This window comes from Ictidomys tridecemlineatus, chromosome 1, assembly GCF_052094955.1.
Source record: "Ictidomys tridecemlineatus isolate mIctTri1 chromosome 1, mIctTri1.hap1, whole genome shotgun sequence".
NCBI lineage: Eukaryota > Metazoa > Chordata > Mammalia > Rodentia > Sciuridae > Ictidomys > Ictidomys tridecemlineatus.
Genome location: NC_135477.1, coordinates 245,678,645 through 245,703,794, shown reverse-complemented (window position 1 = coordinate 245,703,794; position 25,150 = coordinate 245,678,645). Strand labels below are relative to the sequence as shown.

General features: G+C 41.1%; 1 protein-coding gene across 2 annotated transcripts in view; it reads left to right on the top strand.

Annotated features, from left to right (window-relative positions):
- Positions 1-1,660: 1,660 nt before the first annotated feature.
- Lifr (LIF receptor subunit alpha) overlaps positions 1,661-25,150 on the top strand; it is a 71,687-nt gene continuing 48,197 nt past the window's right edge. Inside the window, exon 1 of one of the 2 annotated variants that reach the window (XM_078017724.1) lies at positions 1,661-1,801. The gene's annotated coding sequence lies outside the window, so the exon portion shown is untranslated. The remainder of the gene's footprint in view (positions 1,802-25,150) is intronic. The other variant, XM_078017726.1, reaches the window with a different exon arrangement.

Genomic DNA, 25,150 nt, shown 5'->3' with positions numbered 1-25,150 from the left:
TTTCTTAAATCTAAATAATTTTTTCTTTTTATTTGAAAAGAGAATATTTTTGTGTGTTACTAAAAGGGCTATATACAGGCTTTAGGTACTGTGTTTAATGGCAAAAAAGTTATGAGGTTCTCCAATACGAATAATGGTAAATTTCCCAAACCATGAAAGACTTAAGAATAGGGGTAAATAAAAGTAATGTTGTACAACTTAAATGGGATTTCAAATACACATTATAGAAAGCATGTTTTCCAAACAAGGTCTTAAGGATAACCGGAAGCATTTCACCTTAGACGTTCAAAATATGTACATGGATAGAGCTGGCCTTTGAGACACCAGCAGAGACCATATTTTGCTGTGAAACATATTTTCATCTAGGGAGTCTACTCTTCAATCAATGTACTTTCAGGTGTTTTGCTGCCCATTTTAGAATTACATTATCAACAAGGAAATTTATTTTAGAAAATAAGCTTCATTTTTGTAATTTACAAACTGCTTTGAAATTTCATCCAAAAACCTCTAAAACCACGTTGGCTTTGGTGCTGGTGCATCAAATAACTCACAGATGAAACAAACAAGCCGCTTCCTACTGAAGGTGTGTCCGCACTGCGCCTCTGCGTGCCAGGGCTCTATCTGGCACATTTCTGAACTTTGCAAAATTAATTGTGTTGAAGAGAACACCATCAAACGCGTCCGGCATAGAGAGTAAACATCTTCAAACCATGATTCTGCGCCACCAAACGCGCTCCAGCTAATTTCATTTGGTGCATTACTCTGGAAGAACACCGAGGCCAAGTGAAACTGCGGAAATAGGAACAATGCATGGAGGAAAAATCTCACCCATTAAGAGATCCGTTTCTTCTCCGCACAAATAAATAAGCCCACCACGCCTTGGAGGCACGACTAAATGGCTCCAGGATATTCTCAGTGCCCCCACGGGCCCTCACGGCCTAAGGGAAGCCGGCTCCAAGGAGAAGGTGACCTGAGCAGCTACTACTCGGCCTTGGGGGCAGTTTAGGTTACTTGTAAAATCTGTAATCTAAGCAGTAGTCCCTCTGCTGTACCCGCGCACGGGCGGCTAAAGTACGGCTCCACGGTTTTTCCTCAATACACTGTTTGTAGTGCACGCTGACAGCGTTTTGGGGGCTGCTGTCTTTCCCGCAGGGCCGCCGCAGCTCCGCTGGCCTTTGGTGAGGATTTGCACCAGCTCTGCGGCTCTGCACTCCCCGGCTGTTCCGTGACCTTGCGAGGTTGGCCTCACGACCTGAGCCTCTGGAAAGGCACCACCCTCGGCGCCGAGGCCCTGCGCGCCCGCGCTGCTCCGACTCCGGGGGCACTCGCGGGCCAGCACCGGGCGCGCGCGTCACGGCCGGGGGATGGTGGCGGGGGCGCGCGGGCGGTTTCCGGCGGGGGCGCGGGCGGCGGGGCGGGGCCGGGGGCGGGGCCGGGGCCGCAGCGCCCCCCGCCGAGCGGCGTGCAGGCGCCGCCCCCGCGCGCCGCAGTCCGAGCTGAAGCCTCTCGGCCGTGGCGGTGGCGGTGGCAGTGGCGGTGGCTGTTACCGTTGCCTCCTGGAGGCTCTGGTGCGGCGGCGGCTCCAGGGTTCGCAGAGGGCAGCGGGCCGCTTTCGCCCTTGGCTGCTTGGAGCAGCCCAGCTCTGAGATAGGGGAGGCGAGACGGCGGCGGCGCTGGGTAGTGCCCGGCCCCCTCCTTCGCAGCTCCAGCCCCCGGGCGGCTGCGGACTCCGGGTTGCCCCGGGGCGGCGGCCGCGGAGCAGACGGCGGGGGATGGCGAGATAGCGGCGCGGGAGCGGCGGGTGAGTGCCGGGGCCAGGGGGCCGCCGCGCGGGGCGCGGGAGTGGGAGCTGCGGAGCCAGAAGCCGAGTCCCGTGGGCGCGTCGCCGCGAGCGCCGGTCCCGGGCTGGGTGGGGAGCCGCACTCCGGGCGGCTCGGGTCCCGGGGTCTAGAACGGTCCAGGGCGAGTGACCTGCAGGAAGGCGCTGCGGGGCCCAGGGTCACTGTGGAGACCGGCTCCCCCGGCTCAAACTTCTGCCCCACCAAGGACAGTAAGTTCTGAGGCCAGAGGTTACCTGGGGGATGGGAAGGAGCTTTGATTTTTTTTTTTTTTCTTTTGGGGATGTGATCTGCCAAATGATATTTAGTGCTCCTGTACCTGGACACCTCGTTAAAATAGTTCCTTCTCCTTTCTGTATTTATAGTGCATTCGACTTACCTATTTTTTTATGTGCTTATATCAGAAGTCTCAGTACTCATTAAATCCAAAGTTAAAGTGTTGACGATCAAGTTGGGCTTAACGAAAGGTGTCATTTCTGATGCGTTGTCAGAAGGCACAAAGCTGGAATCATGAATTAAGACCCCCAGAAAACTGCACATCAGGGGTGGTCAACTTAGTCGTGGGCTTGAATAATGTGATTTTGGTTCCCACTTTCAACTACCAAAAATATGAGGTCTTTAATTTGCAATCGGGTATCTTTGTGCTCCTTTTCTATGTGTGTTTAATACAGTTAGATATTAGTATAACGTGTATTGTTATTGAGTGACGTAGATATGGAAATGACTTCTTTGTGTTTCTTTTTATGTAGTCTTTTAAGATAGTGTATCAACAGAAGTTCCAGTTTAAAGTTTGCCTTCCAGTTTGTCTTCAGTTTCTTATTTAATTCCAAAAAGTATTTGCTTAGAGTCAAATTAATGTGCTTAATTAATATCATCCAGTTGGAGATTCAAAATTGGTGCCAAAATTAAATTCAAAGCAAACTTCCCTTCCCCACAAGTGAAAAATAAAGCGTTTTTTGGGGGGGCAAATGATGCTTGCCCCTCCCCTTAAGTGATGATACTGCCACAAATCTGAAATCGTATTTCACCAATATCAGAAGGTTCCTTGTCTAAACCTGGCAGAGGAAAGGAAACCTAAGTATAGTCTGTGCTTTTAAAAATCTGAGAATGTCCTCCTACTTGTTTCTTATGCTGACTTTCTGTTTTATAGACAGGTGGAAACTGTTTATTTGGAGGCCTCATTAGGTAATTACAAACCAATTTAAATATTATGTAAGTTTTCAAGGTGAACTAGGCAGCTATTTCCTCTCCAAGAATTGAATTGAGGTGTATTTGCTTTGTAATAGGTAAGATCACAAGTGCACCTCTAATTAGTGCAGACTGTATTTTCTTCTGGGAAATGAGAATAGGCAGTGTGCTGTTAAAGGAGCAAAACTTTTGTGATTTTTGCAAACTTTTGCTTCTGAATGGTCATCCTTGATGAATATGTTGGTAATAGTATAAATTGCTATATTAAAATTTATCATATTTGTGAAATAGGCAATGCATGCGCATTGGAGAAATTCAATAATCTTAAAATAATACAGAGTAAACAGTATACCTCTTTCCCACCATCTCCCACAGCACCCAGTTGTCCTTCCCAGGAACCAGGGTTACTGGCTCCTTGGGTCTTTCTTTCCAGACACAGCCTAATGTTCTCATAAACATTTTGTATGTGTATTTATTTTTGTCTTTGTACAAATGAGGACACATTGAATATTCATTTCTGCACCAGCTCCTTTCCCCCTAGTGCTAAATCATGGCAGTCTCTATCAGTACCTAAGGGAGCTGTCTCATTCTTTCACAGCTGCTGAATACGCCATTAAGTATGAACCATAATTTATTTACCCTCTTCTTTATTGACATGTGTGTGTATATTGTTTCTAATATTCTGTTGTAAAGTTATTGTAAAGCATTAGTTTTTGAGGTTTTTAAGTGGATTTCCGTTACTCCCAAGACCCAAAGGCAGTAGTAACTTGCTTCTTTACATCACATACCAGGACATAAATGCTCTCTCTTTCCCCATTGTACACCATTTTTAAAAAAAAAAAAAAATTATAGATGGGCAGAATACTTTTATTTTATTTTATTTTATGTGGTGCTGAGGATCCAACCTAGTGCCTTACATATGTTAGGCAAGTGCTCTGCCACTTAGCTACAGCCCCAACTCACACCATTTGTTTTTATACCTCTGAAGTGATCTGTAAGGATCTTTAGCATATTTGCTACGAAGTGTGAGCCATGATAGTCATTCCCCTAATAACAGCTTAGTTCTTTGAATAAAAGGAAGGAACAAATATATAATTTTAAGAATAAACTGTAAAGAAAAATTCTTACCAATTTAAATATTTTTGAACAGATAGAGAAGGCTCATAGTTCTGATTAAATTTAGAAGATGAGGACAGTTTTGTGTTTCATAGAGTTAGTTTGCCATTTGGCACTAAAAATCCCACCCTTCTGTAGATGATTACCAAAATCCATATGTTAATGTTGATAATAAAATGGTTACAAACTTTATAGTTTGGGGTGGGCTATTAGTAACTCTTGAGGAGAAGGATGCTTTAAAAATATTTGGCTTTGTTCTTGTTCTTAAAATAAAAATCGAGGTCTCTTAGAGTGCTTTGAAAACAATGAATTGTAGAAGTAATGCTAATACTAAAAATTAGCCTAATGCATTATAAAGTTTGACACTTGTCAATATGAGCTTTAGTATTTTCATTATGCATTTATTTATTTGTGTTTTGAGGGTTATAAGCTATGATCTTTTGAAAAACTGATTTCTTTAAAAAACTGACCCAGTCTTTTAGCATTTAAGGTGTTTTTTTTCCTTTGTTATTTGGTTCCTGTCATTGTGCTTATGCTGTCTATATTTGTTCTTCTTAAGTAAATATTTATCAGACATCTGTTAATATTCCAGGCACCTTTCTAGGGACTAAGATATAGTGGTGCGTGGGGCAGACAGACCTGACTGTGAGGTCACATCTGAGTTGGGAAGATGGACAAAAGGCAAAGGAACAATAAAGGAGATAATGTCAGAAAGTGATAAGTACTGGGAAATTAATCAAATAGGGCTGCTGTGGTGAAGGGGCAGGGTGGAGACTAGTGGCTTAGATTCAGTGGCTAGAGAATCTTCTTTAGGGTGGAAAGGTTCAAGCTGAGAGTTGGTTGAGGAGGAAGAAACTGGAAGAAGGGTGGCTCAGGCAAATGGAACAGCAAGGGCAAGGGCCCTTGCATGCTTGAGAGACAGAGGGTCACTGCTGTAGGGAAGCTTCCAGGAGTGTGCTGGGATGGGTGCGCCATGTATTGTGTAGGTCAAGAAATGTCTACATGAGTGGAAGAGAAATGAGGATGGTGGAGTTGCTCCATGGGCTTGATACTCCAGAAGGGTTGGCACAGATCTGCAGCGTGAGGCACCACCTTATTCACAGAGTGGGCTGTGGCTGATAGTTAAAAAATAAATAATTGATCTAAGAAATAATCTTGCCTGATGTTGATCAAAGTACTTAGAGTTCCAGAGTCTTTTATGTGAATTTTCCAGCATGGCCCTGGCCCTTAACTTTACTAAATCTGCTCCACTGTTAACATACTCATATTGTTGCTTTAAGTCAGTTGCGTGCCATTGTTCTATAAAATTTAAGTATGAAACCTTTAAAACACACTTTTCCAATAAATTACAGTGATTCCTGAGAAATTTAGCATTTTATTTTTATTTCTGTGGAATAGCCATTTACTTAAGTCTAAAATTTTTAAAGATTCCTTTTTAGCACATTGAATGCTTCAATTCTTTAGGACAGAGGACAGACTAATGAGTGGATAAAACATACATACTTATGCAGGTACTTTTATTCTCACAGGAGGAATGTGTATGTGCTCTATTTTAGGAAATATCAGGAACTTATGGTATTTCCTCTTCCTAACTTCTGTTTGTTGTTCTAAATATATGTTCCTTTATATTAATTGAACGCCTGGGAAATGAGTTTTATGCCAAGCAATTGTTGTAGGTGTCTAATAAGAATATCATGACTGACTGTGAGCTCCTGTGAATATTAGGAGTTTAAATTTGTTAATTTTAGAATAAGAGCTTATAAATGTCTTAATTTTGTATTCTACTTGGTTGATAGCTGCACATAGTAAGTTGTTTCCAGGTAGGATAATTTTATCTAATGGTATCTTCCAACTTTTTCTCTCAATTCTGTGAAAATTCTGTGTAAAGCATACATTTTTTTTAAACTCTTCAATCTTAAGCCAAGTAGCCTTTGTCCTTTGTCCTGACACTTGGAGTAAAAGCTCTTCAGGCAAACAACTGAAGCACAGCACTGTTGTGTTGAATTTAGAGGTTTAGAAACATGAGTTAAAGTGCTTCTACCAACTCTTTTATATTTCCTTTTATGAACTGTAGAGATTCAGGAATTCCAAATTTGTTTTATATTGCCTAAAATGATACGCATACATTCTTCTAGTAATATGTTGCTGCTGATGTTGTTCAAATGAGCAAAGCTCATTTTTATTAGCTACTGTTTTATGGTTTGATGTGGGAAGTGGAGGAAGAACTTCTGGTAGGTGATTTTTTCATGTACTTTTGCACAGAGGTGATAAAATCTTAGCTGCTGCTTATTCTTCTGGCTGATGAGGCACACACAGAGAGCACACACATGGAATTGACATGTGTGCCTAGATTTGAGAACTCTTAATGTATTGTAAGTGGCAGTATCCTGAAGGGCCACTAGGAGGCAATATCATTTCCTAAAGGTGTGTATGGCATGGGTGCTTTGAGATACCAAGACCCTTTGCTATGCCTTTCTCTAAACCACTCCCCAGAGCAGCTTCTCTAAGGAGTCCCTGGATCCCAGGACAATTGAAATGGTAGTAGCAGGAATGTTTGGTGGAAAATAACCTGTGGTGACAGAAGCAGTGCTTCCCATTTCTAATATTAGAAATGCCAACAGGGCTGTGACTTGTGGACATTCTGTGTGTGCTTGTTAAGTTGGGGGGTGGGAGTAAGCTGGAGTGAGGTGAGAATGGCCACCAGGACTTCAGTGCTACAGCTCCTGGAGGCAGCCACTGTAAACTAAGTGCCCCTGTAAACTAAGGCATAAGGACTGGGTGCCAGATATTTGCATGCAGCAGGCTTGGAGACCATGGACCTGCCATGCTTTATGCCTTTGTGTTTGTAGTACAGTACAAAAATGAAGGAGGTGAGGGGCAGGGGCTGTGGCTAGTGGTAAAGCTCTTGCCTGGCATGTGTGAGGCACTGGGTTCAATTCTCAGCACCACATAGAAATAAATAAATGTCTATCAACAACTATAAAAAAAAAAGAAAAAATGAAGGAGGTGAGAATATTTGAGAAACCTCTCCAAAGAAACAAAGTTGGAAGCATCAATTATCTAACTGGACCTTTATTCTGTTTATTTCTTGAAGGTGCCTGGCTCATCAGAGTTTTACTGCTCATGTAAAATTGTTTTTTTGGGAGAACCTTATTCTGATTTTATGGAAGAAAACAAAACTCAGATAATAGAAAAGTTAAGCATTCCAATTAACCCAAGGAAAGTATAGAATATGAGAAGCCAGAGGAAGACAGAACATCTAGTTACTTCTTAAGTTCACAGATAAAGAAACTAAGACCAAGAGGCATCATAATATGCCCAGAAACCTAGTAGTTGCTGACTGGCATCATAACCATGGTTTGCTGAATCTTAACTGCAGGGTTCTAAGTGCCCCTCTAGAGCAACACCATTGAGGGTTCACTACTGTTTCCCCAGCATTTGGACAGTGCCCAACACACAGCAGGAACCAGATATTTGTTGAATAAATGAATATCTAAAATAATTTTGAGAATTTCAGGTTGTCACATTAACTGTGAGATAATGCTTGTAAAATTTGAAAGACTATAGAATTTCATGTTAAAAAAAAAGTAGGGTGTGTTGCTACTAAAACCCAAACTTTTAAGCATAATATTAGCCAGGTAGGCAAACATAGGTTTCACTTATTAGCTTGGCACCTTTTGAAGTATCATTTCACTAGATTGTTCTAGTTAAGTCTGCTGGTGCCTTGTAATTAAATATTTATGTCCTCCATTTGAAAATGTATAAACTATAAAATCAAACACTGGTTGCCTGAATTGTTTGCTGTTTTCTTAGATGTGCTTTATCAATGGTTTCACTATTTTTAAAATTGATGTCCATATAGGGATGTGGTTGTTTAAAAACAAATCTAGCTGACCCTGGAGGGGGTATGGAAATTGTCACTTTCAAATGCTGCTGGTGGGTGTTTCAATTGTAACTTTCCAGGAGGGCAATTTTGTGTTACTCATCAAAAGCCTCAAAAATGTGCCCTGTCCCTTAGTCAGGCATTTCCACCACTAGGAATTTAAACTAAGGGGGGAGGGTAACCATGTGTGCAGAGAACAGCGTATCATGGTGGTTCTTGCCTGCATAGTGTGTGTGCAACATACTTCTAATGGGAGCTTTTTCTTTCCCACAGTGATTCTTAACTTGTGGGGATATATCGAAATCTGGAGGAGTGCTCTTTAAGTTTGGAAAACACTTGCCTCCGGATGCTGGTGGCCTCCACAAAAATGCATATAACAAAATCCTCTCTGATTTGCAAAAATGATTTTTTTGTAACTTTGTTATAATCTAGAAGCAACTAAATTGCTCCATAATAGGGAGATCCATTAAGTGAATTGTGGTGTACAAGGGTAATGGAATACTCTTTGTTCATTAATAGTGATGCAGGGAGTATTTAGTGATGTGGAAAGATACTCAGAGTTTGCAAACTGGAAAAGCAGATTGCAAATCAGCAAGTTAAGTTGATCTAACCTTTTTGTAGTTGTTTTTTACATATGATATAGAAAAATTCCAGGAAAATTACATGCCAAATGTTTGGTGAGGTTATTTCTCTGTGTTAAAATTATAGCTGGCTGTTAATTCTTTGTACTTTCCTTAACGTCCAGTAGATCAAGCACACCATGAAGTAAAAGGACTAGGATTGGATCCCATTTCCCATTTGCTGTTTGAACTTGGGCAACTTCTCTGTTTCCTTCTCTGTAACATGGGAATGATGGTCCCAGCTCCCAGTATCTGTAGGGTAGTTAAGTGTTTGAAAAATGCTGCCTATTTTCACTGGTTTGATATGATAACTAAAACCTGTATTATATTCCTAGTAATATAGGATTTATAAGCAGAATGATTTTTTTTCAAGTTATATCAAATCATCATGAAAAAGCATTTTAGGGCATTCTGACAGAATATTTCATTGCTTCAGGCTACTTGGAACTATTTTGTTGTTATTTATTTTTAAAATGAAATGTTTTGGGGTTGCAGATATATTTGGTTGTGAGTTGAATATATTATTTTCTTCCTGAGTGGTCTTGAATAACCTTGTGTAAGTGCTTGAAGGTCGAGGTTCAATTTTCCTTTCCTTTTATGGGAACAACAGGTGATTTACTCAGTCACTATTGAATGTCTTTGCATGCCTCTGCCCTCTGAGTGACATATGGGAAATGACCAGTACAGTTCAGATCCCGGAGGCCCAGTCAATAAATGGTAGTTACCACAGTTAACAACCAAGTAATCCTCATTTCCTCTCTTGAAATTGTAAACAAAATCTTGTTCTGATGTTACTTTTCAGTGAACACAAACACTGCCTTCTACTTATTGAACCAATCATATGAGCAACAGCTAGATTATTTCACCTTGTTGACATTTACGGATGATTTAGTGATGACTTACATTAAACATGTGTGAGAATGCCCTAGGTTAATAGTCTTAAAATTGCTACTATATCTTCTGTGAAGGACAGTCTTTCCTGACCTCAAGTAAGACTTCATGCCTTTTTTTTAGATTATTTTATGTTAAATTAATGAGAATGGGTTCCTCCTAATAAATCTGTGATGCATGGAATTCACAGATAGACTACCGAAGAAATCCCAGCACATGATATTACTGAGAGACAAGGGCAGTAAAGCATATATTAAAATTATGTTTGCACTTGCCAAGATATAAAACTACATTAGTTATGCAATTCTATGTTCAGGCAAATTCTTTAAAGTTGGCAACAATTGTAAATGGCATATACTTTGTATATTTGTCATATGTACATATACAAGTTTAATGATTAAAAAGTGAAACCTTAATAATCATGAAAGATACCTCGTGGAACATTTGTGACAAATACATTTTGTACTTTATTTCCTCATGCAGCTAATAAAAGAAGGTGGAAAAGTCATGGAAGGTTAAGTCTCATCACAGGTTGGGGCCCACCAGCAAGGTCACCATTCGATTCGATTCTTATTCTGTGTCACATTTTCTGTCCGTATCATCACTTTCCATGGCCCATTTACTCCCCCTCCCCCGACTGGAACCAGCAGTTAGCTGTCTTTTGGGGGCATGGGTCCCTGTCCTGAAGAAGCACTGTTTCTTCCCAGTGAGCTGCACTGCGTAGGCCATAGTAGGTGAGAGCAGCTGTGAGACATGCAGACAGGGACCTGTGGGCTGCACAGGACTTAGCCAGCTCACCCTTTCCCCAGGGCCAGCCTCAGTCAAATCACAGATGACTCTGTTTTGGAACTTTTCAGCTCACTTAAGAATAGTCAAAAGCTGTGACTGCTGCTCTCATGCATGCCATGAGCTTGCTGCTGGGATGAAAAACTCAGATGCTCACAGGGGCAGAGGAGGTCATTTAACTGCTGACGTGGGTCTGACCTGCCTTCTGTCTTATGCTTTTGACAGAAACCATCAAAAATATCTCACTTTTTTTTTTTTTGGTAACTTTTCAACAAGATAGATAATAGTGACACTCTAGAGGGTAAATGGAAATGGAAACTTATCTCTGTTTGGGGACTGCCATAGTTTGGAGGCTGAATGCCCCTCAAGGCCCATGTGTGACAGGCTTAGTCACTAAGGTGGTAGAACCTTAAGAGGGGCCTAGTGAGAGGTCTTTAGGTCCCTGAGGATGTGCCTTGAAGGGGGCTGTGGGATCTGGGGCGCGAGCGCGCTCGCGCGCGCGCGCTCTCTCTCTCTCTCTCTCTCTCTCTCTCTCTCTCTCACTTCCTGGCCATGAGGTGAGTGGTTTTGCCCCTTTATGTGGGCCCATGATGGTTTACTACCTTGCCACAGGCCCAGAATAAAGGGGTAAAATGATGAGAGACTAAAACTTACAAAACTGAGCCACCAGAAGGCTTTTCTCTTTATAAGTTGATTATCTCAAGGAATTTGTCATAGTAAATTGAAAGCTGACTAACACAAGGCCCAGTAAGGAAAGGTGAGAGAAGTGGACAGCTCTAGGGCAGTGCAATAATAGTTGGTTGCTGCCATGTGGAATGTGGGACAGGTATTTGTAGAGCTTCTAGATTTTGAATTTTAACTTTTCAGTTTTGGAATAGGCAGATAATTCAACTTTTTGTTTTGTTTTGTTTTGTTTTAAAACATGTTTCAAGTAGAACATATTTCAAGTGAAACATCTAAATGCATGGGTCTCAAAATTATGAGTTTTAAACTATGATAACATTTCCTTGCCCATAGTCTCCCTGATATTTTTTTCATGGCCAAGGAAGGTCACACTGGATAATCAGTTTTGTTCTCCATTTTGTCATTTAACATTTTATGAAATGTTTTCCCAGGTTACTAAAAATTCTTTAGCATGTCTATGTAATATTGATGTGTATGTAATATTCCATTTATGAATGAACCATAATTTGATCATTTACATTGTTTTCAACTTTTTAAATTTGTAATTATAAAACCACAGTTTTTGGAAGTCTTTGGGCATAAAGCCCCCCCCCCCTTCAATATATTCGTCAGCTTTTCATCAGTGTAATGAAATACCTCACCCAGGTTATTTATGAAGACGAGGTTTATTTAACTTACGGTTCTGAATGTTTGGGTTCATAGTGTTGGCACAGGCTCAGTTCTGGTGAGGTCCCCCTCTTTCTCTGTCATTGTCACACCTGGGGCCTCCATCCCCGGCTCTCCCCACCCCATGGCAGTCCTACTTCTCATTGAGTCCGAGTGCGCACTCACTTCCTCAGAAAGGCCTCTCCCCATCACCCCAGGAAGGAGGACTGTCCCCTGCCTGCCTCCCCTGAGTCCCACAGTACCTCCCACACAGTCCTCACAAATTACAGTGGAGATGTGTGTATGTGGAAGAGCTTTTATCACCAAACAGGCTTGGAGAGACAGATTGGGATCCCACAGTTCCTTTAGGGGTCATGCTCCCAGTGACCCAGTGACCTTCCTGTAGGCAAACCTGATTGTTAAAGGTTCCACCTACTGGTACCACCACCTTGGGGACCCAATCTCCCCTCCAGTGGACCTTTGGGGAGCACAAGTAAACCATATCCAAACTATAGCATCCCAGTAAGTTTCAAATTTTTACCTTAAAATTGGTTTCCTGAGTTGTAAAATTAAATAGATAGTTTGTATCATTTTGTTCCACGTTTATTTGAGTAAGAGGAAACAAAATATTGATTTGTTTTATTAGGTGGTATTTGTTGCTTTGTGAATTATTTGTTTTCATACTGGCTTATTATATCTTTAAAAGTAGAAATGTTGTTTTAAAAATTATAAAGGTAAAAATGCTAATTTTATAAAAATTAAGAGAGTTCATGGAATATTAGTAAAAATTTTTAAAAATTTAGTTTCAGCACTCAGGTAACTCTATATAACTTTTTAAAAATTCTTTTAGATTATTTTTATGCATATGTATATCTATCTTTAATATAAATATCTTCAAATATATGAAACCATAAGTTCAGTTACATACAGTTTGTATAACGTGATTTAAAACCATGAAGATGATCATATTGTATGATACATAATTCTGCATTATATTCCATTTATAAATACATCCATTATTCAGCTTATTCAACAAGTATTTCCTGCGCACTCTTTGTGTGCCAGGCAGGTTTTCTAATTGCTGGGGGCTACGGTGCCAACTGAGGAAGGGGGTCTTTGCTTACCTGCTAGCTGGGGAGGATGGATGGCACACAAGGAATCACATGCAGAGCTGCCTGCAGACACTAGGAGTGCCCTGAAGGACGCTGTGGCAAAGGGTGAGGACTGTGTGGGAGGTACTGTGGGACTCAGGGGAGGCAGGCAGGGGACAGTCCTCCTTCCTGGGGTGATGGGGAGAGGCCTTTCTGAGGAAGTGAGTGTGCACTCGGACTCAATGAGAAGTAGGACTGCCATGGGGAGAGCCGGGGATAGAGGCCCCAGGTATGAAAATGACAAATACAGATGCCCTGGAGCCAGGGGGTGACCAGGCCTGGTGTGTGAAGAATGGAGGGGGCTGCAGTGGCCGGAAGCCTGGGAGGGAAGAAGAGAGGCCATGCAGAAAGGAAGGCAGGGCCTGCCTTGTTCAGGGAGAGGGTGGAGAACAGGTTCAGTGTACTGTAAATCAAGAATATGTTTGGGTGTAAATAAAGTGAGACTTGTGGTGAGAAATTCTGTGTACATCTGAGAGAAGGCTGGCAGAAAGTTGTATGTACGTCTGGGGAGAATTTGGGATAAACTTCATCTTCAGTACCTGTAGATTTCATTTAAATTAACATGGTCGTTTGAGAAATTATCAAGAGTACAGGAAGATGTGGGCTAGAATGCATGTGGAGGTATCATTTTCTCAAGCCCCAAGTGATGGACATGCAGGTTATTTCTTTTCATTTATGTTGTGGATTGTATTTCATGAACATCTTTGTGCTCTTGATGTTATATCCTGAGAAATATTTCCTAGAAATGGCTTATAAATTGCATGTGAAATTCTTGGCTCTGAACCTAACACACAGGGAGCTCGATAAACATTTGCAGTCTTGATTATCATCATCATTATTGTTGTTACTATGTCACAGACTTTTGATTAGCAAGACCCCGGAGTCTCAATTGCAAGCCTGGGTGCAAATTCTGTTTTTGCTTCTACCAGCCATGGACAAGTCACATAATTCCTCTGTTTCCTCATGTGTGATAGTGAAAGACAACAGTCCTCTTGAAGAGCAATCTGCCTCCATGGAGCAGGTGGTGGTGTCACTTTACACAAATGCAGATTGGGTTTCTGGACATCCACAGTCTCCTGAGCTTTGTTCTTATTACCCTTTTCCAGTTTGTAGTGGAAATAGGGTTTCCCATAGTTTTCATGGCCATTGCCCATTGATCTTTTTTAGTATGTGAATCGCATATTTTTATTTCTATTAAAGGTATCCATCTTGCTTTAGCACCTTTTTGCGGGGGGGTGGATTTGCTTATGTGTATGTACTAAGTACATTGACACTTTTTCTCAAGGGCAGAGATCTTCATCGTGCTCTGTTTGGTGAGAAAGATGGTTATGCATGGCATTTAATAGCAGAAGGATATACATTAGACTACAAGGATACTATAGCAAGTTGTTTCAGGAGGGATGCGCTAAGCTTTTTGTTTTTTGTTTTTTTCCAGCAGTACAGATGGAATCCAAGGATGCTCTACCACATAACTTTGTTCTCAGCCCTTTTTATTTTTTTATTTTTGGGACAGGGTCTTGCTAAGTTGCTGAGGCTGAGCTTGAATTTGCAGTACTCCTGCCTCAGCCTCCCGAGGGAGCTGAGATTACAGGTGAATCCCATTATGCAAGGCTGTGACTGAGCTTTGAAGAGCAAGTTAATATGTTGATATTTATGAAAGGGACAAAGAAGAATGGAATGGGAAGGACGTAAGGATAGAGGAATGACCTCAAGGTGACAGATTCTGGCTTGTAGGTGAGACTCAAACCCAGGGACAGTTGGGGGAGGTGGGAGGAGATGGGATGAGCATTTAGGCTGGCATGAAACAGTGAAGAACCTTATCACATTTTCAAGTTGGGACCTTTTTCTGAAGGCCAAGGAGAATTGTGGAAGATTTTGGATGTGTGAATTTGACATTTTTGCCATGGGAATGTTTGGCATCCCGAGTCCAGTTGGGAGCATTGCGGTAAGTTCAGGCTGAGGTAAGAGGGCCAGCCAGGCTTGAGTCTGGAAGCTTGTCTTCTGTCCCTAGTAAAGTCCAGGCAGTGGCACAGACAGTGGTTATGACCAAAAGTGCCCTTCATGCTCATTTCACTGTCCTTTCTGTGAAGTTTTCTGATTAAATTTGAATAGTGAGAAAGCATTCAGTGTATTTAAAGTTGTCAAACACAGATTCATTGCCCTTATGTTCAAGTCACTAAAAGTTCAAATGGCCCTAAGTGTGGGTGGTGGTGTAAATAGGGAGTAGCTTGTCCTCTTGGAGAGAGGGGATGAGAATACTTGGAGTAAGATTTATATTAAAGCAAGAATATATAAAGATCTGGGCCATAGTGAACCAATAGTAATGATTGTATTTCATATACATCTTAATGTTAGATTATCTATTATTTTTTTCAGACTAAAAAATGAATCCTCCAATTTAATACAACTAGAAGACAGGATTTTAGATACTGTTTATCTGATAAAGTGAGGAGACAAAATGAGTTGTCTCTCTTCTTATTTGGTGACCACGTGACAATTCTGGCCCATTTTATCAACTTCTTTTGATTATTTCCTACATGTTCCTGCTGTACTATCTCCTCCAGTCTGTATTTATCCATTTTCTGTTACCATTGTCATCATTTTATTTTGTCCCAGCCCTCTTATTTTGGACCCTGTAATTACCTCTGCTAAATTCATTTTATTGAGTTAACTTATTGGATTAATTAATTGGTCTTCATTATTACATATGGCATATTTGCTGTTTTGCACATTTACTTTTCATCCACAGATTTGATGAATACGATTTCTTTATCTTCATCTAGGACATTAATGAAAATGTTAAGAACAGCAGAGCTGTGTCACATCTATCTCTGTCACTTTTGTCCTGTTGATGTCATAATTCACACCATCTTTGAGTAAGGTTGATCAGAGCAGCCCTTCATTCTGTTTATATAACCTGAATTTCTTCATCTTGTTTATAAGCATCTTTCAAGCGTTAGAGAAGCTCTCCTTCCAGCCAGGACACATGTTGTCTGTTTCTGACCCTTGCTTCCCCAGTTCAGTACCTTGTCAAAGGAAGAGGAAAGTGGCTGACCAGGGCTGGCCTGTGGTCCTCTTCTGGGATCCCTCCCTCCCTCCCTCTTTTCTTTTCTTTTCTTCTTTCTTTCTTTCTTTCTTTCTTTCTTTCTTTCTTTCTTTCTTTCTTTCTTTCTCTCTTTCTCTCTTTCTTTCTCTCTTTCTCTCTTTCTTTCTCTCTCTCTTGTTCTCTCTTTCTCTTTCTCTCTCTCTCTCTTTCTCTCTTTATTTCTCTTTCTTTCTCTGAGGATTGAACCCAGTGCCTCACATGTGAGAGGCAGATGCTCTACTACAGAGCTACAGCCCCCCAGGCCTCTGGGCTGTAGAACCTGCTCTCTTCAAAGAATGCCCCTCTCTCAGATAGTTTTGCCAAATATTGATAATTTCAGGTTCTCTTGTTTTTCCTTCTGTGTTCATTCTTATGAGGAAAACTCAGTTGAACCAAAGGTGAAGTATGGTGCTGCCATGTGCTCAGAAGTTGTCGACCTTGGTCTGAAGTGTGTTGTTTTCCTGCTGCTCCTGCTGCTCCTGTTACTCCCCCTCTTCCCCCTCCCCCCTTCTTTTTGAGAAGCTTTGATAATCTAAAATAATGGTTAGTCCAAGGAGAGGAATAGCTGGGTCAAATGGTGGTTCCATTCCTAGTTTTCCAAGAAATCTCCATACTGCTTTCCATATTGGCTGTACCATTTTGCAGTCCCACCAGCAGTGTATGAGTGTGCCTTTTTCTCCACATCCTCATCAACAGTTGTTGTTTGTCTTCATAACAGCTGCCATTCGGACTGGAGTGAGATGATAACTTAGAGTAGTTTTGATTTGCATTTTTCTGATTGCTAGAGATGATGAGCATTTTTTTATATATTTGTTGATTTATTGTATATCCTCTTCTGAGAAGTGTCTATTCAGGTCCTTGGCCCATTTGTTGATGGGGTTATTTGTTTTTTTCGGTGTTTAGCTTTTTGAGTTCTTTATATATCCTAGAGATTAGTGCTCTATCTGATGTATGAGGGGTAAAAAGATTTGTTCCCAGGATGTAGGCTCTCTGTTCACCTTACAGATTGTTTCTTTTGCTGAGAGAAAAACAGCATACTACAGGGACACAGCCACATCAATGTTTATAGCAGCACAATTCACAATAGCTAAACTGTGTAGCCAACCTAGATGTCCTTCAGTGGATGAATGATAAAAAAAAAAATGTGGCATATATACACAATGGAATTTTATTCAACTTTAAAAAAGAACAAAATCATGGCATTTGCAGGTATATGGATGGCATTGGAGAAAATAATGCTAAGTGAAGTTAGCCAATCCCAAAAAACAAATGCCGAATGTTTTCTCTGATATAAGGAGGTTGACTCATAGTGGATAGAGAGGAAGAGCTTGGGAGGATTATATTAATTCTAGATAGGGAAGAGGAGTGGAAGGGAAAGGGACCTGCCAGGGGATTAGCAAGGATGGTGGAATGTATACTTTATACAAAGTACATGTATGAAGACTGGAATTGGGTGTCAATGTACTTTATATACAGAGATATGAAAAATTGTGGTATATATGTGTATTAAGAATTGTAATGCAAAAAAAGTACATATATAAAGGCATAAATTAGTATGGACATACTTTATATACAGAGATATGAAAAATTGTGCTGTAAATGTGTAATAAGAATTGTAATGCATTCCACTGCTGTCGTGTATTTAAAAAAAATAAAATCAATAAAAGATTTTAAAAAAATAAAGTAATGGTTAGGATTTTGAGGTCTGGGATTAAAGAAAAAGAAATCTTCTTTTGGGATGGGAACGTTTTCAGATTTTGACCCCAAAGAATGTTAAAATGTTCAAGCATGTTTTGGTCAACATCTGTGCACTGAAATATAAATTTAAGACAATTTATATTTTAAGCAGCAATCTGAGTGTTTTGTTAATTCCAGTACATTTTAAGGCAGGTTGTTAACTGGCACCTTAAGAACTGTATTTGGCCTGCAGATGTGTTTTGTTTGGCTTGCTTAATTTTTTTTTCTTTTGGAATTGGTTCCCAGCATTTAAAAATAAGGAGATTGCACATATAAAAAAGAAAAACAACAAAACCTTCCTTCCATATGGAGTCTTAATGGGAGGGGAAAAATTTTGGAAACATCCCCATTGCCTGAAGGTGAGAGGTTTCCTACCAAGTGACAGAAACTCTGTCTCCCTATTCAATCTAGATCTGTGTAGTCAGACTTAAGAAAAAAAAAAAAAAAGCAGCAGCCTAGTTTTTTTAAGCATATGATAGCTCCATGACTATACCAGACCCTGTTCCTAAATGGTGTAAAAGAGACAGGGAGCTAGCTACAGGCTGCCTGTCACGTGGCCACTTGCACTTGCACTCATTTCATCTGGCTGGCTCTGGAGGATCTTTGAATTTGCACCTGCTGAGTTAAGAGCTTACCCCATTAAAAGCATGCTTAGAGTTGGAAGGAGAACAGTAAGACAGCAGTTATTTTCCATTTTGTTCCCTAAACATAGACGGTCTGATCTTTGTCATGATTTGAGTGTTAGAAGTGCTTAGTAAAGCAAGAGGTGTGTCCCCCAGTAACATCACCCTTGGACAGGGTTGGGAAGAGCACATTTCTGATCATTCTATAGCTGCCAGTTCCTTGAGGTGACACACAAGGTGTCCTAAAAATAAAACTGCCATCAGTTTTTTCATGGCAATGGCATGTAAAGTAGGGAAAGCAGACCTTGGGGCATAGTGGTGAAATTAAAGAGCCAGGATCTGAGATGTTAGGTGATTTATCTGACTGAGGTCCTGTACCTGCTGCCTCATCAGTGGTGGAGTAGGTCCTGAAGCGCACAGCTCCTGGCTGCAGTTCAGTGGGCTTTCTGTTCTGCCTTTGATAGTTTGGTGCTATGGTTTAGAGCTGGGATTTGTAGGCAGAAGCAGGGAGATCTGACCCAGTGGGGTCACCTCTTTGTCCTTAGTTCATTATTTTTAAAAGAAAGCAAATAGTGATACTGACTTCATAATACTGTAATGGAAATTAAATCCAATATCACATTTAAAGAACTTAGAAAAGCACTGGCCAGGGGCACTCTCCCAGCACTGAGTTTGAGCCTCAGTACCACATAAAAATAAATAAAATAAAGGTAGAAAAAAAAGAATAACACTGGCTGAGTGCTGGACCCAACCAGATGCGTTGATCATCACTCTGAGAGCCAAGAGGCAGAGATGCCCCCAGAAAGGAGGAGGGATATAGCGGAAATTTGATTTTGGACAACTGTCTGAGCTATTGATCCAGCAACCTCCTGCTTTTTGGCCTGGAGCTTGATAAAAGATAAGGGTCAGAGATACAGATACTGAGTGAAGCCAAGCAGCTCACTGTAGAAGGTAGATATGTGCAGCCCTAGCGGGAGGTGTGGGATGAGTCAAGCACTAATTGGAGGTACTTATGCCAGAAATGATTTGGGACTCAAGACAGAGGAGTGGGAATGAGAATAGAACAGGGGAGAATCAAAGCATGTTTGGAAAGTGCAGTTGGCTAGTAGGTGGCAACGGTGAGAAAAGAGGCATCAAGGATGACCCAGGCCTTTGTGGCCCAAAGACCGTAGTGCCATGAGCCAAGTCTGGGGCACAGAAGAGCAGCTTTGGAGGGGAAAGTGAGTTTACTGTTGTATTGGAGTTTTTAAGAATTGGAAATATCCAAGTAGATACATATCATCAGAATATTTTGTCCTTCCTGAAAGGAACCTGCCTTGAATGGATTTGTGTAGATAGTAAGAACTTGTCCAGTAAGTGGTTAGTCGACAACTGGGGAGAAGCAATTCAGGAGCACAGATTTGGAAGTCATTGAAGTCTGAGTGGTGGTTAAAGCCACGAGAGTAGGAAAAATTGTCCAGTGAGAGAATGAAGGGTGAAAAGAGCAGTGGGCTGGGGAGTCCCACTGAGCAGCTGGGAGGAAATGATAGCCTCATGGCTTCTGGAGTCAGGGAGGAAAGGGGTGGATTGTTTAATATATTTGGTTGAGATAAACCCTAACCATTTGGGAGAGGAGGGGAGAGCTGAGTTCCTGACTCACACCATATGCCAAAGTTCATTTTATGTGGATTAAAGCTTAAAATGTTAAAAGCCTTAAATGTAACATGGGTGACAGTTAAGTTTAAGACCTTTGGTCAGAAACTACTGAGGACAAAATCGAGAAATCTGATTTAATGAAAGTTGGACAAAAGCCTTTTAGGAAAGTAGGAATGCAACTGGAAAATGGGTTTATCAGATAAATAGTTAATATGCATATTATGATATTTCTTCCTTATCAAAAAGTAATGAAGAGTTAATGTCCAACTAGAAAAATAGGCAAAAGAGAGAATACACAATTTACAAATAAGGAATAGCAAGTTACAAATAAGCATGTGAAGTAAATAAAATGTAGTTCATAATAGCTAGTAGGGATTTTTTAGAAAAATTGACAGTCCTTGGTGTTAGTGAGAGAGTAGAGAAACAAATACACGTTGAGCATCCCTAATAAAAACTCCAGAATGCTTAAAAACTTGAAACTTCTGGGGTGTTAACATAATGCCACAGGTGGAAAACTCCACACCTGACCTCTTGTGGTGATTTGCAGGTGCATAGAACTATCTTCATGCTGTGTGTGTAAGGTGAGTATGAAAACAAGTGAATTTCACGTTTAGACCTAGGTTTCATCCCCAAGATATTTTATTATGTACATACAAATGTTTCAGAATGCAAAAAAATCCAAAATCTGAAACATGCATTTTTAGATAAGGAACATTCAGCTTGTCCTGAAAAATGGAGATGCTTCTGATTATTTTTGAAGGTAACCTTTTATCATGCTTTCTTTCTTTCTTTTGAGACACAGATTTATATAGGAAAGCAGATACATATTCAGGGGAGAATGTGGACCATCTCCAGAGGGCTGTCTCTGCCTCTGGAGAAGGTCCACATTCTCCCCTGAATATGTATCTGCTTCCTTGCATATTAAAGATCTCTTGGAGGAATGTTCTTCAAGTTGTTTAACAATAAAGTATTTCATCCTTGTAGTATAAGAAACAGGTTCATTTGTTGGATAGACATGTATTAATATTTGTGAGGCCATTACCTGTTAGCCATGCTTACAGCCTGGTTGAGGTGAAAGATGAGTAAACAGAGACTGCTTTTAAGAGTCATAGAGTATCCAGCAAGTCCTGAAGGTTATGAAAAAACTGGAAGTGTGGGAGTCACTGCAGGGGACAGTCTGTGGGGACCATCTTTGCGGGGAGGCACTGAAACCTAAGGGGGTGTGGAGTGTTTAGAGGTATGGAGGAGTTAGACTAAGGGGTCCATTTGAAAGTCTTTATGTACAACACGTGTTTTGATCAGGTTTTTCACTGCTGTGATCAAAAGACCTGACAAGAACTGTTTTATTGGCTGAAAAGTTTATTTGCCACTCAAGGTTTTCAGGGGGCTTAGTCTACAAATGGCTGACTGTTACTCTGGGCCTGAGGTAAGGCAAAACATCATAGCAAAAGGGTCTAGAGCAGGAAGGCAGCTCAGGACATGGTAATCAGAAGAAAGCAGAGAAATAGATGAGCTCCCTCTGCTTACCAGGTATGAAATATATACCCCAAAGGCATGCAGCCCCCCCCCCCCCGACCCAACCCCTGTCTGTCTATAATTATCACCCAGTTAATCCATTTAAATGGATCAGTGCATTGACAAGGTTAAGGCTCATAACTCAATCGTTTAACCTCTTAACTTTCTTGCATTGTCTCATACATGAACTTTTGAGGGACATCACAGATCCAGACCATAATAACATGGAACTGGAGCTTCAGGTCAAAGCCTTGGGAAGCCTTCAAGGAATTTTAGCACAGTGGTGATGTATTCAGTATGTTTTGACATTCTGAGGTCCATGCTGGACAGGCTCTTTAATTAACATAGAAGTCCTTATTGCAGTGAAGATTAGCAAAGCTGACATGTAAAACAAAAATTCTGGAAGACAGTATATGGAAAAAAGTTCCTAGGAAATGCAGAGATAGTAAGAAAAAAATTAATAAACACATTCAATTTGAATCATAGACCAAAAAGTTGTTTTGAGGAATGGATTTCCTGTAGTATCCATAGTGATAGATACATTTTCATGACATGGCAAGAGTTAAATTTCCATATTACTCTCCTGCTTGCAGAGTGCAGATTACAGTCTGATACAGTGGAGTGAATCCCTCAGCAGCTGAGCTGTCCTCCACCTCAGGCTCCCAAACATTCTCAGTGCATGTGCCACAGCGGTTCACAAACAAGGTTTTTAATTAATTAATCAAACTATTTATTGATTTATTTATTTGTTTTTGATACTGGGGAATGAACCCAAAGGTGCTTAACCACTGAGCCACATCCCTCAGACTTTTTAATATTTTATTTAGAGACAGGGTCTCACTAAGTTGCTGACTTTGAACTTGTGATCCTCAACCTCCTGAGTCCTTGGAATTACAGGCTGTGCTACCTCATTAATAGTTTTCAGTGCCCCCAGTCCAAAGAATTATTAACACCTCATTTTATGAAGCAGTTAGGTCTAAACAACTTAATATGTTTTTATGACCTAGTACTGTAGTAGTAACTTGAAAAGTAATGCAAATCAACTTAAATGGAAAAATAATATTTTTATTTTATTCTTTAAAAGCTTCAATTACTGGCAATGTGTGAACCTACTGAGTTCTGCATAGTTTCTTAAACTTTGGAAACAAATTGGACACCACCACTCTTTTTCATTTCTATTTTGATTTTTAGGTGGTCCTTGTATTTTTTTCCTGAGCAGTCAACAACTTCTCTCCATTTTACCAAAGGTATATCATCTTTGTAAAGAATATAACATGACCAAGTGTTGAAACTGAATCTACCTTGAGCTAAAGGTTCTCACAGTATTGGACACATGTTGCTTTGTTGCCTTCCAGAATTTAAAAATATCTTGTGATAGCCCTGTTAGTTTGCTTTGGCACCTGGAAGTGCCTCAATGCACAGTTTAGGAATCACAGGTCTAACTTGTGTTCTGAGTATTGGCAACACCCGGATTACCATGCAGCCTAACACCATGTGCGTGTATGGTCATTTTGCCAATGGGCCAGAGATGGTGCACACCCCGTGAAAGAGATGTGATTGTGGAAACAGAAGGGGCATCCCTCCTTCTGGGGATCTCAGAGGTGATGATGAGCTCTTCCTACCTCCTGGCTGGACAAGGGTATAGAAGGGGTGCAGAAAGAATTAGGCAGAGGGAAAACAGGAGCCAGTTGGGGAGTCATGGAGGGTCCTGCAGCTTGGAAAACTGTTAATTCTCCTGAGACCTGGAGTGAGATCCTGACTGGGTGCAGAGCCTCTTTCCCAGGTTCAAACTCTAGTTTCATGGCTACATTCTCATTCTCTCTCCTCTCTGTGTGTCTCCTTTCTTTCCTCTCTGTTTTCTACCTCAGTTGGGTGAATCAAGTCCTCCAGAAACTTCCAGAGAAAAGGTACATGAAAGGTGTATCTTTGAAATCTGGCATGTCTTTGTAATGTGTTTTTTCTTCTCAGTTAATAGAACTCTAGTATTCAAGCGTGAAAATAGTTTTCACTTGTATTAGGAATGTGTTCCTTTTTGCTTTCAGTGCTAAGAAGCCTGACATATCCCCCCTACCCCCGACCCCCAGCCCCGAGAATATTTACAGAACACACACCCAGTGTTCCAGGCACAGTTGGCTCTGGAGATAGCGTTGTCACTCTCCCTGTGTTAGAGCGGAGGGTTTGTCCATGCTCACACAGCAAATCCAGAGTCCTGCTTCAGTGAACTATTCTGATACTGTTCTTATTGGGAGCCCTTTTGTATGACTCTCCCTCCCTGAAAATGTTTAAGATTTTCTTTTATACAGTTATTTTGATGCTCAGTAATGTACCTTGGTTTCACCTTTTCAGATTTGTTGTGCTGTGTAGGTAGTAGACTCTTTGAGGATCAGATTTTTGCAGTTGACTATATATTGATAATTTGTATACCTCTTTGATTTCATAATGTCTCTTCATTAATCTTGAAACACCACTTCCTTCAAGCTTCCCTGTTTCTAAACAACCAGTAAAGTCTCTTTACAAAGCCTGATCTCAGTCCAGTGTTCCCAGGTGAACATCCCCACCATCAGAGTTCCTGAACACAGCTGTTGTGTTCCTGCGGAGCCACCTTCAAGGGGGTACCCCTAGGAGTTTAGGATCTTGTGGAGAGAATGGGCTTAGGAGAATGTTGTGGGTCAGAGTTTTTAAAACAAATTTTCCTCACAGGAAACAAAAGCAAGGAGTTCTGAGAAGAATGTGAGAACAGTGTGGGTGCTGTCTCCCTCTAGTCATTCCCTAGCCCAGCTAGCTCTCAGCATCTCCTACTTGACTTTGTTTTGCCTTAGTGCGGGACAGAGGCTCTTTCTGGTGCTCCAGCTCTGTGTTCAGTGTATTTTGTGCATTAGTGACAAGGACCTGATCTCACTGTGCTGTGAAAAGGATGAGGTGTGGAGATGAAGACCTCTGGCTGAGCAGGTGCTTCCCAAGGCCCCTCACCCTAATCTCCTCCAGGGCAGGTGCATGCCAGCAGGATGTGGGAACACAATCCTGCAGACTTCCTTCTCCCTCCACTGAACTGTCTGTGCCCCACCCCCACCAAAGAGAGAGGGAGAGAGAAACGGAAATACAGAAATAGACTAAACAAAATATACTGGGGCTATAATTTCTGGCTTTAGTTTTACTTGTCTCTGCTCAATTTTCTTAATTTCCCTCGGGAGAAATGTCCAAAATCCAGGTGTACTGAAACGCGAGTGCTCAGAGCTGAGAGAAAAGCATGCTTGGGTATATGATGCACACACCACCCTCATGGGAGGGACACGAAGCTGAGGGGTCACCTGTTGACAGGATGGGACTCTTCCCCCTGGGGCCAGCCTTGGGTTCTGCTGGGCTGTCGTGATGCCCAAGGTGGAGGTCGGCTTGCATGTGAAGAAACAAAAACCCCCATGTCGCAGTTGTATTAAGTGGATTCTGCGTGATCATGTTCTTAAAAGGAAGAGTTTACTGGCAATTTTTTTAATCCTTTGAAATAATCACATTCATAGGAAGCAATCTAGCGGCCCTCAGGCAGGCACAGTCTGAAGGTGTATTTTGTTGGCCTTTAGAAATGAATTGGCTGCTACATTTTAAGACTTTCAGCATTTTCTGGAAAGTCTCCCATCTTCTTGCAGTAAAAAATGAGAAGATTTGGCAGAATAAGGCCTGTGGTTACTGCCTTAGACTCAGGTCGGCTGAGGTCTGTCCTGCCTGTTTTGCCCCCTAGGCATTTGCATTGACATCTGT